At 44.7% G+C, this 13,703-nt stretch overlaps 1 protein-coding gene across 5 annotated transcripts in view; it reads left to right on the top strand.

The window, feature by feature from the left end:
- Positions 1-3,229: 3,229 nt before the first annotated feature.
- TNK2 (tyrosine kinase non receptor 2) overlaps positions 3,230-13,703 on the top strand; it is a 40,761-nt gene continuing 30,287 nt past the window's right edge. For 2 of the 5 annotated variants that reach the window (XM_037033719.1, XM_037033718.1), the window contains exons 1-2: positions 3,230-4,002; positions 4,128-4,232. The gene's annotated coding sequence lies outside the window, so the exon portion shown is untranslated. The remainder of the gene's footprint in view (positions 4,003-4,127; positions 4,233-13,703) is intronic. The other 3 variants (XM_037033716.1, XM_037033720.1, XM_037033717.1) reach the window with 3 other exon arrangements.

The following is a 13,703-nucleotide window of genomic DNA, read 5'->3' as shown; positions in this document are numbered from 1 at the left end:
TTAATATAATACATCTGGAGATGTGGGGAACTTTCAGATGCTGGTTCTGTTTCTTGATCTGGGTGCTAGATATACTCACTTTGTAAAATTTGCATGTTTTTGCACTTCTCTGGATGTGTGTTATGCTTCAATAAAAAGTTCAAAAAATACATTCTGGTATCTTCTACTCTATTGTCCTCTTTCATTAAACAATAAGCCAGTCAAAACCCACTAAATTAAGTTCCCCTCCTATAGTTGTTTAAAAACATAGTTCTATTTCAGCAAACAAAACAGAACAAAAATACTTTCAGCTGAAGCCCTCGGCAGCATCCACCATTCTTGGCTAAGCACCTGCCTCAAATGTTAGTCAGGCTGCAGTCACCACCCTAAGTCGCCTTCCCTGCCTTCCCCGCAGTGCAACCATCTCACAGTGGAGATTCTTAAGGGCACAATCACAAACCTCTGCTTAGAACTAGACCTGACAAGCCCTTCTCCCTGCAGAGTCATGCTGCTGTGGGCAGCTCTCCTTAAATTCCAAATCTGGGAGGAGACTGGCACAGGCACGTTAGAGGGTTGGAGTTATGGCTTCAGCCACCTCCTGAGTCTTGTGAGTCTTGTGCTTCTAGACTGTCCTTTGCTCCGTTATGCTGACAGCTCCCTGAGGTATGGTCCTGGAGTCACAGAACAGTGCAGAGGAGGAGACAGCCTCAGAGATTTCTCCCAGCAAAGCTCTAGTATGGTGGTTGGTGGGGACAGTCCAGGAGCTGAGACTAGGCAGGATGGGGAAACAGCGGGAGGCCTCTTTTCTGTGACCCTAAAGCTGAAGATAACTCTACACTTAGGATGCATTTGGCTCTTGAGAGTAACAGGAGGAGAAGCGGGAGAATGGGGAGCTGGGCTCCTCTAATGAATCACCCATCAGGACTGACCAGAATGCAGGTACTTTGATCTCTTGCTTTGTTTGATTTGGAGCTTGATTTACCTGCAGAGAAGCTTGCTCCGAATCAGTTGTTTGCATCTTTGGACCCTAAAAATCTAGTTAGAACTAATACTTCTCAAAGTGAGGCTCCTGGGTTTGGCATTATTGCTTTGTTGTGTCTTAGTGGTTCAGAACAGACTTTGGAGTCAGAAAACTGGATTTGAATCCTGGTGTCACTAGTATCAGCTGAATAACCCTGAGCGAGTTACTTACCCATGTAGAGTCTCAGTTCTGCCATCTGTAAAATGGGGATGATAATGTATAACTCATTGGGTCATGGTAGGGGTTGGATGTGAATGAATGCCCAGTGCAGGTCGGATGTGAATAAATGCCATAGGAAGGCTCCAAAAACCTTAGCAAGTGTCATTACTGACCTAGTGTGATGGGGGCTGGGGAGAGGACCCCTCAGATTCCTTCCTCCTGACTTTTTCCCTGAGCTTAGGCAAGAAGGGGAAAGACCTTAGCCTGACTGCCCACCTGGTGGGGTCAAGAGTCTTCCTATCCTGGACCCTCTATTGCTGCAAGGGAGGGTACATTCACTTCCTGCTCCGCAGCCCTGGCTCCATGGGGAAGGGCAGCTGTTATATACACTGCTATGAAATGATTTAGTAGAAAGTTGTGCTCTGCCCACCTCACAAGGTAAGAGGCAATCAGCCAAATCCATCCAGTCCAGCCCCGCCTCCTTCCCCATAGGTGTCTGAAACACGTAGCCTTCTCTTTGCCTTACTGTTGTCTGGCCAGTGGGAGTGTATTAAGAGCCATCCTTACACACTTCCCTGATGTCTGATTTTGGAGACAGCGAGTAGCAGGGCCATCTGGCTCTAAGCCTCTGGGTTCTAAACTCCTCATCCTGAGCCTGCCTCCAGCGTGCAGGCTGCACTATCACTGGGAGGAGGAGCTCTAAAGTTTTCTCCTCTGGAGGGGTGCAGGGAGAAAAGGGTCCAAGAGGGAGTAGTCTAGGAGGAAGGAAGGCCCCCCACTTTTTTTTGGCCTGGGGCTCGTTCTGCCGGTTTTCACAGCAGGAAGGAAGGGTCACTGGCCTAGGCTGAGGGCGCTCTCCTTGTTGAAGTACACTTGAGTCCCTTTGGGAAAGGGTGAGGTGGGCCCAGGTTTAGTACTAAAATAGATTAGTACTAAAATTCCTCTCTGCAGTCAAACACTCACTAGCTTGTAACCTTGTAAATTTTGTAATCCAACCTCTTTTTAAGGATTTTATTTATCTTCAGACAGAAGGGAAGGAAGGGAGAGAAACATCTATCTGTTGCTTTTCACACGCTCTGAACTCAAACTCAGGACCAGGCGCGCAACTAGGGCAAGTGCCCTAATCTGGAAACGAGCTGGTTCGCAGGCCGGCGCTCAATCCACCGTACAACCTCCTCATTTTAGCAAACTTGGCCAGGTGGAAGTGACTTTTACACTGTCCCATGGTAAATCAGCACAGCTGAACTGCTACTTAGAATTCAAGACTCCTATTTCAGTGCTCCTCTACTGGGTGTGGTTGACTACACCTTCTCAGTGTGGACGCCCTACCCTAGGCTGCGCCTCCACTTCCTTTTTTGGCATCACAGGAAGACGCCAGCAGAGCCTGAAGGAGGAGGCTGAGGTGAAATGAAGTAGGGGTAGTTGTAAGGGAACCAAAGAACGAGAGGAAAAGGAGGAGTAAGCGCGACGAGGCCCTTTAAGAGGGCGGGCTGGCCCCGCCTCCCCGCCCCCCCTTCCGGCAGCGCAGGCGCAGGTGGGCTCCAGGAACTCGGGCGGGAGGGCTGGCGCTCCTGGCTCGCTGGCCGGCGCGCGGGGCCGCAGCACCTGCGGGGGCCGGCGTAGGACGCGGCGTCCATTGGGCGGACGTCCACGCCGGAGGAGAGGGTGGGGAGGCTTGCAGGGAAAGTCGGGTGGGTCAGCTAGTCGGAGAGACGTGACCCCGCAGCCCTCTACCCGGGGGAAGGGAGCGGTAGGAGCTGGGCGGGGGTCGGTGTGAGCGAGCGCCGAGGGCAGCACCATCTGGAGAGGCGGGACCGCGCGGCCTCTGGGGGGCAAGCGAGTGCGCTGGGCAGTGTGGGCGGGGGACCCCCAGCGGCTCGCGGAAGAGGAGCGGGGCGGACTTAGTCCCGCGCTGCCGGAGCAGCAGCCGCACCGGGTCGGGGTTCTCAGCTGGGGCCCGCAGCACCTCCGCGGGCTGAAGCTCGGCGTGGAGGAGCAGGGGGGCGTGGGTCCGGCAGTTCAGGAGGAGGGCGGGGTGGGCCCGGGGGTGCAGGAGCGGGGCGGCCGCGGCCGAGAGCCCAGCCTGGGGGTGGTGTGGGGGACGCCGGACGGCGCGGACTGGAGGCGCCCGCCGCTGTGGACGGGCTCGGGGAGCTGGCCTGTGGTGCAGGAGGAGGGGCTGGGGGCTCGCAAGCAGCACCAGGAAAAGGGAAGCAGCCTCGCAGTGCAGGAGCGTGGGGAGGTCCGCGCCGGGGTGCAGGAACGGGGGGAGGGGAGCCCACGCCGGGTGTTGCGGCAGTCCGAATTCGAGGACCGCGCCTGGGAGCGCGGGAAGGGGCTCGAAAGTTCCGGGGAGCAGGGCGGGCTGTACTGGGAAAGCTGCAGGCACCTCAGACGGGAGGCGGTGGTTCTAGGAGAGGCCCCGGCTCGCCGAGGGAGACTCGAGCTGGTAGGGAGGGCACGGCCTGTCGGGCCCCAGGGGCCTGAGGGGGAGGGGCGCCTGGGGGTGCAGGAAGCAAATTGGCTGCCCGGGGTGCAGGAGGGACAGGTGGTGCGGGCTGTCCAGGAAACATTTCTAGACGGGAAGGGGTCCCAGGAGGGAGAGAGACCTCCTGAGGGGCACAGAATCCGGAGGCGCCGGCGGCGGAGGAGGTGGTAACCCCATCTCTCCAGGCTGGCAGCCCAGCATCAGGATCCCTCCAGGACTGAAGTGAACACAAGATGTAGGGGTTTGGGGAGTGGAGAGCAGAAGAGCACTGACAGCGGCTGTGTCCTGCTGGATCCTCTTCTGCCATCTCAGCCTGGACATCATCGAAGCTGTGTCTGCAGAAAGACAGCAGAAGGTAGGGAAGTCCATTTCTGCTCTCATCTGGAATTGGTGTGTTTGGAATCAGGGTGGGGGGTGCAGTTATCTGAGGTGCGGGTGTTCTCCAGACTGCCCCCTTTCACTCTCTTGTGTTTAAACCAGGGGAGAGAGGAAGCGGTGCAGTTTTCAGCAGCGAAGCAGGACTTCCCCCAGTGCTGTATATGCCAACTAGAGTGATGGGGCATTTCCTTAGAGTCTAGACTGGAGGTGAGATTGGGTGGCTGCTGGGCCTGGGCAGAGGGAGGGGAGGGGTAGCCCCAGGCCGAGGTTTCAGAGGAGGTAATCATCCCTGTACCTGTGGAGATGGGCGTGCTTTCTTGCCATAGCTGGGGTGGTGCAATCGGCATAGTTTGTTGTCTCAATTCCAAGGAGGGAAGGGGGCAGCGCTGTGTTAACAGAACCTTATCTTGCAGCCTTGTTTGTTGCTCACGTGAGCTGAGGCAGCCAGTGACTTGGGCACAAGCCTGACCTGCTCCTGTCACACCTTCTTGTCACAGCTGATTAATATTGAGGGCTCAGATCCAAGGATGAATAGTGGGCAGAAGGGTAGACAGCTCCTGGGTAGGCTTTCTGTCTCTGGGCTGTCAGGACCCTAGCCTGAAAGGGGTGGGAGAGGACAGGGTATCTACACCATTGGACTCTCGGCATCCTTTGTGCCCTAGACCTCAGCTTCACCCTGTGGAGGTGGACAGATGGGCAGCACTGGCATCGTGGGTTCTGTACCCATGGTCTTCCTAGGGATGCTCACCTCTTAATGTGGTACTGTCTGGGTTTTTGCTTCCCTAGTCCTTAGGGCTGGGGGTTAGGGCGGGGACGGTGTGCAGAATTGCTGCCTGCCTCAGGGCCTTAGCTGGGACCCATCTCTGCCCCATCCCAAGGTCTGGCTCAGAGTCACATGGCTTCCTGACCCCTGACTGAAGCAGGCAGGGTGGAGATAGTTGGAACCAGAGGAGTGGTGGTGGCTAGGCAGACAGCTGCTGGGACTGCGCTGGAGGAGCCGGTTAGCCTGCCCCTCAGTCAAACCCAAACCTGTCTGTCAGCTTCATTCCCCTCCTGCCTATTTCACTGCCACCCCAAACATTCGTACACCTGAAGTTCACATGCTGTGTCCACTCTGCCTAGCTCTTCTGGGATGTCCAGACTGGTTCTGTCTCTGGCTTCAATGCAGAAAAATTGTCTGTTCTAAACACGTGCGCACAAGCACACACCTTCACCCTATTTCATGTCAACATTTTTCAATTTGTTGGTGGCTGAAAATGAGGAGAAAGATTTTGCCAAATCTAGGTTTAGATTACTTATTAGCTATGTAATTCCTGGGGCAAGATAACGTCTCTGGGGCTCAGTTTCCTTGTCTGTGTGGGGGCCATGCCTTTCCCTAGTGTGTCCTGGGTGCAGAGGGCTCAGACCAGTCTGGTGCCCACCTCCCCAGGAGCCCTGGCTGGCAGATTTGGGGGAAGAGGGGCCAGTGCTCCCAGATGTTTTACTTTGTCTCCTAAACCCACAGTTACCCTTCTGCCTTATACTTTATTCTGGAACATGATGTGCTTTTTCATTTGTTTTCAGTAAGAATTTTATTGAAGTATAGTGACATTCGGTAAATGGAACATACTTAAGACATAATTTAATATTTTATTTATTTACTTTTGGAGAGAGAGGAAGAGAGGGAGAAAGGGAGAGACAGAAACAGCAATGTGTGAGAGATATGTGGAACCGTTGCCTCTTGTACACCTCCAGCCAGGGACCTGGCCCAGTACCCAGGCATGTGCCCTGACCTGACCGGTAATCAAATCAGCGACCTTTTGGTTCATAGGGTGGCACTCAATCCACTGAACTACACCAGCCAGGGCTAATGTTTTAATGTATGTCTCTACCCATGAAACCACCACCGCAATTCAGATAATGAACATACTCATTATTCCCAAACCTCCGAATGTTTTTTGGGGGGCCCCTCTGTCATCTTCATTTCACCCTTCCTTTGCCATCCCTGCTTCCCCAGGTAACAGACTGGTCTGCTTTCTGTCACCATACATTAGTTTATAGTACCTAGAATTTTATGTAAATGGAACCACACAGCATGTGCTCTTTTCTTTTGCTTGGCTTTTTTCACTGACCATAATTATTTTGAGATTCATCCATGTTGTTGGAGATATTAATAGCTTGTTCCTTTCTATTGCTGAATAGTATTCCATTGCGTGTATATACCACAGTCTCTTCATTCATTCACCTTTTGATGGGTTGTTTTCAGTTTTTGGTTATTACAAATAAAAGTGTGAGCATTTGTTGAAGTCTTTGTATGGACAGATGCTTTTTATTTATTTATCTTGGATAAATCCTTAGGACTGGAATGGTTGGATCGGATCATACGGTAGGTGTACATTTAACTTAAGAAACTATCAGTTTTCCATTTTATACACTTGCCTGTTGTGTATAAAAGCTCTAGTTTGTCCACTTCCTTGTCAACACTTGTTGTAATTAGTCTCTTTAATTTGAGACGTACTAATTTACATATATATATATATATATATATATATATATATNTCAACACTTGTTGTAATTAGTCTCTTTAATTTGAGACGTACTAATTTACATATATATATATATATATATATATATATGCGTTGTGCTTTTAATGTCATGTTGAAGAAATCTTTGTCTAACCCAAAGCACTGTGGTTTTGTTCTACAAGTTTGATAGTTATGGGTTTTACAGTTAGGTCTCCCATCCATTTAGTGTTAATTCTTGTATATGGTACAAGTTATGAGTTGAAGTCGAGTTTTTTAATGCAGAGATTCAAGTTGTTTGAACACCATTTGTTGAAAATACTTGTGTCTCTATGGAATTGCCTTTGCACCTTTGTGAAAAATCAATTGTCTATATATGTATAGCTCTAATTCTGGACTCTCTTTTGTTCCATTGATGCATTTATCTTTCTTTATTGCAGTATCTTGATCACTGTAGATTTATAGTAAGTCTCGAAATCAGGGTAAGAACTTAACCTTTGTTCTTCCTTTTCAATATTGCTTCAGTTATTGTAGGTTCTTTGCATTTCCATATGCATTTTAGAATCAATGTATTAATTTCTAGCCGCCCCCCCCNCCCCCCCCCCCCCCCCCCCCCCCCCCCCGCTGATAATTTTGTTTGGGATTGCATTGAATCTATAGATCAGTTAGGGGAGAATTGACATCTTAGCAGCATTGAACCTTCTGACCCATGAACATTGAGATCTCTGTATTTATTTAGATTTTTAAGAATTTCACTAATGGTTTATAGTTTACAGTATATAGATCTTTCACATCGGTTGTTGGATATATCCTTAAGCATTCACATATTTTTTTTCAGTGCTATTGTAAAGGATATTTTTATGGTATTTGTTTAAATTTTTTTTTAGCAGTTTCATTTATTTTCAGAGAGGGGAGGAGAGAGGGAGAAAGAAAGGGAGAGAAACATCAATGCGTGGTTGCCTCTCACATGCCCCCCAGGTGGGGATCTGACCCACAACCCAGGCATGTGCCCTGACTGGGAATCGAACCTGTGACCTTTCACTTCACAGACCAGCACTCAATCCACTGAGTCACATCAGCCAGTGCTGTTTCTTTTTAATTTTTAAAAGTTCTATTTATCTTAATTGTGGTGAAATACACATAACATAAAATTTACTATTTTAATGATCTTGAAGTGTATAGTTCAGTATTGTTAGGTACATTCATATTATTGTACACTAATCATCACCGTCCATTTTCAGAACTTTTTTCATCTTCCAAAACTAAAACTGTACCTATTAAACAGTAACTCCCCATTCCTCCCTCCACCGCAGCCCCTGGCAGCCATCAGTCTACTTTCGGTCTCTGAATTTGACTTCTCCAAATGTCTCGTAGATGTAGAATCATACAGCACTTAATCTTTTGTCACTTCTTTACTTTTACCATGGTGTGTTCAGGCTTCATCCATGTTGTAGCATGTGCCAGAATTTCCTTTTTCAGGTTGGATAATACATTGTATTAATGTGCTTCAGTGGTGCTGCTGTAAGGTGGTGGTGTTACTTTTTTAAATTTCACTTTCCAATTGTTTGTTGCTAGTATATGTAAATACAATTGATTTTTGTACAGGGAGTGGGCGCCCCCAAACCTGAAATTCTGGGGGGTGGGCCCCTTGTAATACAGGCTGCTCCTGCTAGGTAAATGTTCTAGGAGCCCATCTATATCGGTCTACCAGCTTGCATTGTTGACGGAGGCTCTGTCTGGCTTCAGTGGAGTTTTTTTTTTGAAGACTCTTTTGCCCATTTCATGATGGATGGTATCTGCCCACACCGCATTGTGTGTTCAGCAGTTTTGACCCAAAACGGCATGACTCCTGTGCCCCACCCTCCCTATTCACCTGATCTCACCCCAAGTGACCTTTTATGTTTCTTCCTTTGTTTCCCATGATGAAAAAAGTCCTGAAAGGGAAATGTTTTGTGGAAGAGGTGAAACGAAAACAACAGGAGCACTAAAAGGCATCCGAATCAATGAGTTCAGAAACTGTTTTGAGCAGTGGAAAGAAAAAAAGTGTTGCATCAAATGGAGAGTATGTTGAAGGAGACTGAAGTTTAAATGTGTAAGAATAAATACACAGTTTTTTAATAAATAAATTCCAGGTTTTTTTTCCTGGAATTTCCTCCAGGATATTGCATATCAGCAATATTGTATATTGTCCCTCCTTGTATATTTACACTGAATTCTGCCACCTTGCTAAGCTGCCTTATTCTTACAGCTTTTTTGTAGCTTCCATTGAATTTCATACGTAGACTGTCATGTCATCTGCTAATAAAGATAGTTTTACTTCTTCCTTTCTGATCTTTACGCCTGTTATTTCTTTTCCTTGCCAGATTGCACTGGCTATATCCTCTGATATAATGTTGAATAGAACATTAGATTTCTTGTTTCTGATTTTCAGGGGAAAGTGTTTAGTCTTTTCACTGTTTGCATAATGTCAGCTGCCATTTATTCATATATGAGCTTGATTAGGTGAAGAAGCTCCCTTCTATTCCTACTCATTTGAGATTTTTAATAGGAATGGATGTTGCATTTTGTCAAATGTTTTTTTTGTTTGTCAAAATGATCATAAAATTTTCTGTTTTAGTTTTTAATACGTTGAATTACATTGATTGATTTTTAAATGTTAAAGCAACCTTACATTCCTGAGACAAACTCCACTTGGTCATGGTATGTTTATTTTATATATATATATATATATATATATATGCATACACACACACACGCACACATATATATATAGTTGAAATCTGCTTGTTGAAGAATATGTTAAGAATTTTTGGATCTATGTTTATGAGGATAGTTTTCTTTTTTCTTTTTTGGTAATGTCCACAGGATTTATAATATATATCTTTGTTATCATAGTCTGCCTCCAAGTGATAGTATAAGAGCCGTAAATTATGAGTAGTATATTTTTATTTCTCTCCTCCCTTTGTTGTCAAAGGGAGGAGAGAAATAATACAAAAATATTTGTATTTTATACAAATTTATTTGTATTTTATACAAATACAATAAATATTTTATACAAATATTTATTGTATTTATTTAAATATATTTGTTTATTTATAAATATATAAATATTTATACAAATATTTATTGTATTTATTTTAAAATAATACAAAATTTTGCTATTATTGTCAAAATTATACATGGTGTAAATGCCATACTACACCAGTATTATTTTTGTTTAAAAAGTTAATTTATCTTTTAAAGTAATTTAAATAATAAGGAAATGATCTTGACTGTTACTCATGTAGTTGCTGTTCCCAGTGCTGCTCATTTCTTTGCAGCGATCCATATTTCTATATGGTATTATTTTCCTTCTGTCTGAAGGACTTTAACATTTATTACAGTGTAGATCTGTCAGCTGATAATTAATTCTTTCAGCTTTTATATGTTTAAAAAGTTTATTTAGCCTTTATTTTGAAAAGATATTTTCACTTTCTGATCCACCATCTGCAGTAGAACCAATGCCAAGATGCAGATTTTCATGAAAACATTTACAGGGAAGACCAGCATTCTCAAGGGTGAACTCTTGTATATAATAGAAAATGTCAAGGCCAAGGTCAAGGATAAGGAAGGAATTCCTCCTGATCAGCAAAGATTGGTCTTTGCTAGCAGGCAACTGGGAGATGGAGGTACTTTGTCTGCCTACAACATTCCAAAGGAGCCCCCTCTTCATCTTGTGTTGGGACTTGGTGGTGGTGCTAAGAAAAGGAAGAGAAAGTCTTGAACGCCACTGCCTAGAAGAATAAGCATAAGAGAAAAAAGGTTAAGCTGGCTGTCCTGAAATACTGCAAGATGGATAAGAATAGCAAAGTCAATTGCCTTCATTGGACGTTCCCTTCAGTTGAATGTGGTGCTGGAATTTTTTGGCAGCCACTTTGACAGACATTACTGTGGCAAGTGTTGTCTGGCCTGTTGCTTTAACAAAACAAGATAAGTAACTATATATGGGTTAATAAAAGATGTGAACTAACAACAAAAAAGCTATTTCTGTTGGAATAGAATTCTAGTTAGTTTTTTCTTTTAGATCTTTAATGATGTTGTGCCATTGTCTTCTCATTTCTATTGTTTCTGCAAGAAATTTGATACTATCTTTATCCTTGGTTCTCTATGTGTAACATGTCTCCCTCCCCTTCCCCAGCTACTTTCTAAGATTTTCTCTTTATCACTGGTTTTGGTCAGAATGATTATGATGTGTGTTGATGTAGTTTCCTTCATGTGCCTTCTTTTTTTTCCTGTGTAGCCCAAATATTTTTTAAAAATTACTTTATTGTTGTTCAGTTATAGTTGTCTGCATTTTTTCCCCCACCACTCTCTTCCACCTCAGCCAAACCTACCTCCCTCTCTTGCTTCCACCCCCGCCCCCCCCGCCTTGGTTTTGTCTACGTGTCCTTTACAATAGTTCCTGAAAACCCTTCTCCCAATTATCACCCCCACCCCCACCCCCGTTACTGTCAGATTGTTCTTAATTTCAGTGTCTCTGGTTATATTTTCCTTCTTTCTTTCATTGGTTATGTTCCACTTAAAAGTGAGATCATATGGTATTTGTCTCTCACTGCCTGGCTTATTTCACTTAGCACAATGCTCTCCAACTTCTACCTGGAGTTTAGTGAGCATCTTGAATCTGTGAACTTAGGGTTTTCATCAAATTTGGAAAATTTCAGCTGTAAGTTCTTCAGATATTTTTTTGTTCCCAGTTCTCTTCTTCTCTCTAATTATATGTCTTCGGTCACTTGAAATTGTCCCACTGCTCACTGATATTTTGTTCATTTAAAAAAGAATCTCTTTTTTTCCTGTTTCATTTTGGAATTTCTGTTACTGTGTCGTCAAGGTCACCCAGTTTTTATTCTGCTGTGTCTAATCTGCCTTAAATTCCATTCAGTTTATTTTTTCATCTCATACAGTGTGTTTATTCTAGAAGCTTAATTATAGTTTTTTAAATGGTTATAATAATTACTTTAATATTTTTGTCTACTAATTCTAATGTGTGCATTCTGGGTTGGTTTTAATTGATTGCTTTTACTCCTCATTATGAATTATAGTGTCTTGCTTTTTTGCACACCTAATAATTTTTTATTGGATGCCAGGCAATGTGAAATTTTTCTTGGTTGCTGTGTATTTTTTTTTAAATTTCTATACATATTCCTGAACTTTACTCAAGGATGTAGTTAAGTGACTTGGCAACAGTATGAGCCCCTTGGGTCTTGTTTGTAAGATTTGTTAGATGGGATCACAGGTATGCTCAGTGTAGGGCTAATGATTCCCCACTGCTGAGGCAAGACTCGTTTGTGTGTTCTACCTAATGCCTAGCTGTTCCAGCCTGGCACTTAGGAATAGTCACTTTTCCCAGCCTGTGAGCATGAGGCACTGTCACTTCTAATTCTTTTTTAGAAGAATTAGAAGTGACAATGTTTTTTCTCCTGGCTGTGGGTCGTTTCTGCACATTCATGGGATGGTCAGTTCTCAGCTGAATATTTGAGGGGGCCCCTTACGAACCTTTATGGTGCTCTCTCTTTCTGATGATCTGTTCTGTGAACTTTGGCCACCCAAGTCTCCCTAGACTCACAGGTGCATCTCCCCAGTTCAGGGAGTTCTTTGAGGTCCAGCCGGTTCTCTTCCCTCTGCTGCAGCTTGGAAACCCAGTTGCAGGGCTGAGCTCCTTTGTGTCCCGTCTCAGAGGTATCACTGTCTTCTTGTTTTCCCGATGTCTGGTGTCTTTAAACCATTTTGTATATTTTATCCTTTTTTGTTGTTGTTATTTCAGTACAGAGCTTAAATCTGATCTCTGTTATTCCTTCTTGGTCATAGATGAATATTTGATGCACTGTATTTTGCTGGATATAATTGTGCTCCTGTATATAATGCACAGCTATGTTTTAATACTAATTCCCATGTATAAGGTGCATTCTTATTTTTCCCTAAAAATTTGGGCCAGAAGTGTGCTTTATACATGGCAAAATGCAGTAATTCCCTCATTCCCACCTTTCTACCCTTTAATGCTTCCCATCATTCAGTCTATCTGCTCTACGTATATCTCATTTTTTCTTCTATCTGTCCAAGTTTACTTTGATCAAACTTTCTAGTAACTGTCTAAATTTCTGAAGATGTCATTTTTTATTAGATATTCTATCAAATTCATCTTCCTGAAGAAGTTTCAGAACCTTGTGTCCTGAAGCAGTGTAGGACTGGTTGCTTCCTATCATGATGTTTAGCTCTCCTCTTGGGATCTTTCTCCAGCATCCTGGCATTTCTTTCGCAGCCCTTCTGTGCTGGGTCTCCTGTTTCCTGTGTCTTGTGTCTTTGCTGGTTTACTCTGTAGTGTCGGTAGAGTGCTTCCTCTTAGTTGTCACTAGCCCACCTGCTTTCCAACTTCCAGAGTTTTGCTGTGATTGTCTCTACTGTTCTCATCTTTGAGGACTTATACCATCCAAAAATTTCTCTTTTTTAAATTGTAGTTTTGGTGGAGTTTTGGAAAGGAGCAAAATTATGTGCATGCACGCAATCTATACTCTTCTCCTGGAACCTCCATCCCCTCTTTAAACATACTAAAAAAAATCCATGAATTTATTCAGTATCCAGTATATATTCAATGAGTAAGACTCCAGCTCTGCCCTCCGTGGGCACGCATCCTTGAGCCAAGTGTGGTACACTGTTGTGTATGGACTGAATCCTAGCTTCATCTCCCGCTTTCTTGGTGACCCTGGTCACCTCTCCAGAGCCTCAGTTTTCTTATCTGTAAAATGGGGATAAGATAGGGTAGTAAGGGGAGGGGTCTTAAATTGTTCAATGAAAATAAAGCTTTTAGTAAAGAAACTACTGCACAGTTTTTCTCCAGAACCCAGTCCGTGACTTCTCCTTCCCCCAAATCCAGTTTTCACCAGGGTAAAAGCATAATAGGTACATGGTAAGTGACTGAGGACAAGTATGGGATGAGAAGTTTGACCTGGTCTCTCCGTTCAGCAGCCGTAGCTCCTGGAAGCTGAGGACATCAGCTGGGTGTGAGAACACTGGGCTCTTGTCTCTGCCTGTGCTGTGTGTGCTGCGTCTTCTGCCGAGTCAGGGTCTCCTCTCTGGGCCCTGGACCGTTACCAGTCCCTGACCTTGCCAGGGTGGCCCCTCCATGGCCAGAGGAGAATTACCA

Source organism: Sturnira hondurensis, unplaced genomic scaffold (genome assembly GCF_014824575.4).
Source record: "Sturnira hondurensis isolate 20B ecotype Veracruz unplaced genomic scaffold, ASM1482457v3 Scaffold0021765, whole genome shotgun sequence".
NCBI lineage: Eukaryota > Metazoa > Chordata > Mammalia > Chiroptera > Phyllostomidae > Sturnira > Sturnira hondurensis.
This window is presented reverse-complemented; position numbering and strand designations above follow the sequence as displayed.